Genomic DNA, 6,424 nt, shown 5'->3' on the forward strand with positions numbered 1-6,424 from the left:
ATCTTTTAGGCTAGTTGAGACAATCATAGGGCGGAGAAGTAGTGTAGTCAACCAAAGAATACTGATCTAGGAAACCTTAATTCAAATACTGGTATTGCCATTAGCTAATTGTGGGACCTTGCACAAATGACAACTTTTCTGGGTCTAAGATAACTCACCTAAAAAATTAAAGACTTAGCTCCTTTTAGATGATTTCTAAAGCTCTAACTCTCAAGATTCTCCTACATGATGAAGGTTACATTTAAGTTGGGCCCCAATTGAAAGATGGGACAATATGTTTTCAACAGGTAAAGATGAGTGTGTGGGAGTCAATGTTATATTGTTATTCTAGACAGAAAGAATAGCATGTGGAAAAAAAGGAAGAAAATAATATTTGAAATATAATGTTTTACTGGAAATTGAATGGATGCCCCTCAATTGGAGGATGGCTGAATAAATTGTGGTATATGAATATTATGGAATATTATTGTTCTGTAAAAAATGACCAACAGGATGATTTCAGAAAGGCCTGGAGAGACTTACATGAACTGATGCCGAGTGAAATGAGCAGGACCAGGAGATTATTATATACTTCAACAACAATACTATATGATGATCAATTCTGATCAATGTGGCCCTATTCAACAATGAGATGAACCAAATCAATTCCAATAGAGCAGTAATGAATGAACCAGCTACATCCAGAGAAAGAACTCTGGGAGATGACTATGAACCACTACATAGAATTCCCAATCCCTCTAATTTTGTCCGCCTGCATATTTTATTTCCTTCACAGACTAATTGTACACTATTTCAAAGTCTGATTCTTTTTGAACAACAAAATAACTGTTTGGACATATATACTAATATTGTATTTAATTTATACTTTAACATATTTAACATATATTGGTCAACCTGCCATCTGGAGGAGGGGGTGGGGGGAAGAAGGGGAAAAATTGGAACAAAAAGTTTGGTAATTGTCAATGCTGTAAAATTACCCATGCATATAACTTGTAAATAAAAAGCTATAATAAATTTTTAAAAAAGAAAAGAAATATAATGTTTTAACATTTACAAAGCTGGAAGTCCTGAGTTTAAAAACTCAGACTGTGTGATCCTAGAAAATTCTTTAAATCTTTCTCAGATTCAGATCCCCGAAGAAACTGACATTAAATGATGTGACTTGACAAAGGTCAAACAACTATTAAATGGCTAAGCTAAGATTCTAGGTCTTCTGTGCCAGAGAGATGCTGGTAAATATTTAATTAGTACTGGGAGTTGGGGGAAGGAAGGGAGAAATGTACACACAGCACATTTATAAGTTTAAGTTATTAAAATTTTCTCCAGAGTTACTAGATGGCGCAGTGGATAGAGCACTAGCCCTGGAGTCAAGAAGATCCGAGTTCATTTCCAGAAGTCAGAAACTTAACACTTCCTAGCTGTATGACCCAGATAAATCACCAAACAGCAAGTGCCTCACCAAAAAAAAAAAAAAAAAAAAAAAAAAAAAATTGAAAAAATAAATTCTTTTCCATCCCTTTCTTAAGTCTTGACCATGAAAAAAACAATAAATGAAGCCCTGATAGTTCATTTCTGTGGTGCTCAAAAATTTAACAACTGGCTCTTTCAGATTCTAGCTACCTCCAATAGCAGTCCTACATGTGGGAACTGTCTCCTAATCCAGTGATCTCTAGCTTTATCATTCTTTAGGACTGATGAGCTGAAGTGAATATTGTTTATTCTCCATTTGTCCCATCCTTATCACCTCACAACAAAGAAACAAACCCGAATTTCTGGTATCAGCTTATGATTTCATTTGGGTATATATTTATAATATATATATATATATATATATATATATATATATATATATATATATATATATATATATTTAGTGAGGAAATTTCTTCTGCCAATTAAGTTTCATCCAGGGTGTTACAGAGCTTGTGTTAGAGGTTAGCATTTGATCCCAAGTCTTTCTGGCAAAGACCAGCTTTTTATCTACAACACCATACTCTCACAAGTTTCTTAGTATTTTTTACTTTTCAAAGCATTTCCACCTATCTGAGTTCCTTTAACAGAAGAGAAAGAGGCAGAAAAATCACAATAGATTAAGAGCTGTAAACCCGTTTATAATCTAGCCCAATCTTTTCATTTTATAGGAGAAAACAGGGCCAGAGAAGCTAAGATTTTTCTAAGATCTAAAAAACAGGATTTGAACTCAGATTCCATTTCTCTCAGTTCAACAGCTGTTTCTACTACACCGCAATGCCACAAGCTTTATCAAAAGTTTCTAAAATTTTAGGTAACAGGATAGATGGGATTAGGTTGTTAACAATTATTAACAAATACTGGTGAGAGAAAAAAATGAGCTCCTTTAGGCTCTCTGTATTTTATCTTGGCTTCTCTTCCTACACTACCACTATATTTCTCTGTTCAAATCATTAACCTTGCTATAATTATCCTCCACCTCCAACCAGTCAGGAAATCAGCTCCCTCTTACTTCTCCATTTCCCCGTATTTTTCTTCTCCTACTCAGAACAGCCTGAATTAGGAAGAAAGCTCGTTTTTCTTCTTCGATCCCCTCCCCCCAAATGCTTTCATCTAGAGTGTTGTTGTTATTGTTGCTGTTTTTTCATGGGAAAAAAAAAATACATTTCACTTTATTTTAAATCCACTCTAAGAAAGCAGTAAAAGAACCCGCAGCTTTGGGCCAGGGTAGAATCTGCGATTCCTGCCAAAAAGGCAGGTGGCAGCCAAGTCCCTATCCCTCTCCATCTATCTCCATCACTCCCTAGGATGGCGAAGGCGGGGTTTGTGCCTATTTCTTCACCACACAATACAATTCGGTAAGATCGGATCTCCACCCTGTCTCGCTGTCCCTTGCCCCCAACCTCTAGTCTCATGCCTTCACCGCTACCTCTTTCTCTAGGCTGATTCCGCCAATTTATCTCCCATAAAATTAAATTCGCCCCTTCCTTCTACACCCCAAACCAAAGATCCGGGGCCTCAGTTCCAGTTTTCCTGCATCCCACTCTCTGAGGGAGGAGTTTGCCTCCGGGGACATGCAAGATAGAGGAAAGGGGGCCAGAGGTGAAGGGATGAGGGGGGAAAGGAAGGAGGGGGATTTTGCCTCACTTCCCCAGGGCTACTCACCAGTGCTGTTAAAGGGGGATTCCGGCGACAATCTCTGGGCCTGGCTTAAACAATCACTAGTGCGTCACCCCCTTCCCTCTGTAGCTCCGACTCCGCCCTCCGCCCCTCCCCTAGGCAGGTGGCTCCACTGCAGCCTCCCCCCACCCCCCAACCTCCCTCCTAGGCTCTCCACCGCCCACCTCGCCCGGCACATGGTCCACCCAGGGATGGACAGCGTGCTTAAGCCACGTCACCTTCACTTTTCTCTAGCCTCCCGCAAGGACTACTTAAAACTCTGCTCTCATGGCTCAAGGAAATCCTTTTAAGTGTGTATACACTTGTAAAGGGCCGTTTCATTGTTATGTTAACTCCCAACTAGATTAATAAATATTAGCATTTAAATAGCGCTTTAAGAATTGCAAAGCGTTTTACATTTGTCCCATTTTATCCTGACAACCTTGTGAACTTATTTTACAAGCGAGGGAACTGAGGCTGGGAGATATTAATATACTTTTCTAAAGTCACTTCTCAGTCCATCAATAAGTACTTAAGCTATTAGGTGCCAACCCCTGAGCATACAAAGGCAAAAAATCCCTGTTCTCAGCAGCTCATATTCTGAGATATATGAAAATATGCATAACTATGGTATATGTATGACATAATTTCTTTGGCTATTATAATATAAATGTTACACATCACACTAAATTTGGGTCACGCTAGTGTAAGGCAGAACTCAAACAGGTCTTTCTGATTTCAAATCAAATATTTTATCCACTGCATCACCTCACTACCCTAAACTTAATGTGATTTTCTGCAGCAGGGATTATATCTCGTTTATATCTCTTCCAGAGTCTACCATGGTGCACTCTACTAAGTTTCTAATAAACATTTGTTGAATTGAAAAATCTCTTCCCTGCTGAAATAAAGAAAATTCTGTGTATCTTTTTCTCAATCATGCCATCTTCGAAAAGTATTTTAATCACAAATTCCACATTTTAATTATTGAGGCAAGGTGGCAGGCCATACAGAAATAGCTATGTAAACAGGAGAGAACAGAATGGAATCGTTTAGGGAAAAATACCTTTGTAAAGATCTGAGGAGTCTTTGAAGGAACAAATAATAAAACAACCTTAGGAGGAATTCAAACCCATTTTTTGCTGGGGATTATGGCAAGAGTGCATTAGGTAGAAATGTGGTATTAGAGAGAAGGAAGGGATCCTTTAGGAAAATAAGGTGGATATATATTTGTAAATCACTGTTTCAAAAGCCAGAAAGAAAGCTTGGGCACCTAAGATAAAGAACGAGCTTCAATAACTCAAAAGAGTTTTTGACCTAATAAGACTTAATTTCAATGCACAGGTAACTGTAACAAAACAATCTAATTGCAGAGCACTTGCCAATAACTTCAGAAAAGCCTGGAAAGACTTACCTGTACTGACGTTGGGTAACGAGCAGAACCAAGATAACAATGAGATTATATGCAAATCAACTGTGATGAACTCAATTCTTTTCAACAATGAGGTGACTCAAGGCAATTCCAAAAAAATTGAAATGGAAAATGCCATTCACATTTAGAAAGAACTATGGAGACTTAATGTGGATCAAAGCAGAATATTTTCACTTTTTTTGTTTTTTCCCCTTTTCATTTTTTTTTAAACACAACTTGACACATATGGAGATGTTTAGAAGAGCTGCACATGTTTAACCTATATTGAATTGCTTAATGTCTTGGGGAAGGAAGGAAGGAGGAAAGGGAAAAAAAATTTGAAACACAAGGTTTTACAAAAGTGGATTTTGAAAAGCATCTTTGCATGTATTTGGAAAAAATAAAATATTACAATTAAAAAAAAAAAACTTGCCAATTGCATTCACAGAAGAAATTCACAGATTAAGACCAAAAAGAAAAGTTCAAAAGAAAGCAAGCCTTAAAAAGAGACAGCATGGGGCAGTGGACTTGAATCAGTACAACTGCCATATTTTGACAAAAACTGTGATCCAGCTACAATGGAATAAAGGACATAAATGGCTAGCATAGAAATTGGAAAAATTTAAATTCTTACCTTTGGCACACACTACCTGTGTGTCCTAGGGCAAGTTATAATCTCTACAGAATTATATGAAACTATAAATTGGAGAGAAGGTACTGATTCTCTTGATAGAGGAAGCTTCCTTATCTGGAACATCCCTATATCAGAAATTATAGGTACAGTCTCTATTCCATAAGCAAGTCTTAACAATGTTACTCCTCTATTCAAAAAATCTTCAGCAACTTTCTATCACCACTAGGGAAAAAATTTTTAGCAACTCTTTTGGCATTTAAAAATACCTTTCACAATCTAATCTGGATTTAATTCTCAATATTTCCCCTCAGTCATTCTACACTTGTCATCTTGTTTTTCCCTCTAAAAAAATCTTAATAGTTTATCTCTGATAAATTTATTATTGTTTCAGACAATTTTCCAGTACATTCTTATTATTGGTATTCAATGAGAACCCCAAAATGTTGGGGTTCCAGACCAGTCTTAAGAGGTGTCTCAAAAGAATTTGCAGGCCCAGACCCATTTCCAAGTCAAGGGGCAAAGTTTATTATAATTGTGACACCAATAAAACAGGCTAAGTTCCAAAAGAAGTTAGCAAAGAGCCAAGAGAAAGAAGATAAAATTTATAGGAAAAAGTTAGAAACCAGGTGCTTCATGTCACTGATATGATTTTATAGCTTAAGGATGGAGCTGAGGAGAGGTCATTGCTAGCTTTGTGAGCAGATGCAGTACCCCTAGTTCTCTGGTTAGAGCTGGGAATGGGGAGGGAGATCACTAAGTGGTAGGGACTCAATTTTGCTCTGTACCTGAATTAACTTTAAAGCATACCATTATTGTTGATCCTTAGTTTCAGAAACCCCTTTAACTGACTAACAGGTTATCTGATAACCAGCAGTATTTGTGGGCTCAGCATCCTGGTCACATATAGTAAACTGGAACACAGGTAGCCTTGGGTTTATTGTTACAGCTTTCCTAAAGCTGTACCACATCATTATTTTAATGTCTATGCTAAATAAATAACATCTAATTGTAAACCTTTTTTTTTTTTTTTTTCTCTGAGGCAATTGGGGTTAAGTGATTTGCTTGGAGTCACACAGCAAAGAAGTGTTAAGTCTCTGAGACCACATTTGAACACAGGATCTCCTGACTTCAGGGCTGGTGCTCTATCCACTGCTGCCCCTTACAAGACTTCATCTTAAGTTGAATGTATATTAATGCTTCAATTATATCAAAATCCAAATTATTGGCATACACAAACCACCCAAGATCAA

At 37.2% G+C, this 6,424-nt stretch overlaps 1 protein-coding gene across 3 annotated transcripts in view; it reads right to left on the minus strand.

Annotated features, from left to right (window-relative positions):
- The window catches only part of SCG5 (secretogranin V), a 192,270-nt gene that overhangs the window by 66,035 nt on the left and 119,811 nt on the right, over positions 1–6,424 (minus strand). Inside the window, exon 1 of one of the 3 annotated variants that reach the window (XM_074289198.1) lies at positions 3,136–3,232. The gene's annotated coding sequence lies outside the window, so the exon portion shown is untranslated. Of the gene's footprint in view, positions 1–3,135; positions 3,263–6,424 lie in introns of those variants that run through there. The other 2 variants (XM_074289197.1, XM_074289196.1) reach the window with 2 other exon arrangements.

The sequence above is a fragment of the Sminthopsis crassicaudata genome, chromosome 2, assembly GCF_048593235.1.
Source record: "Sminthopsis crassicaudata isolate SCR6 chromosome 2, ASM4859323v1, whole genome shotgun sequence".
Lineage (NCBI taxonomy): Eukaryota > Metazoa > Chordata > Mammalia > Dasyuromorphia > Dasyuridae > Sminthopsis > Sminthopsis crassicaudata.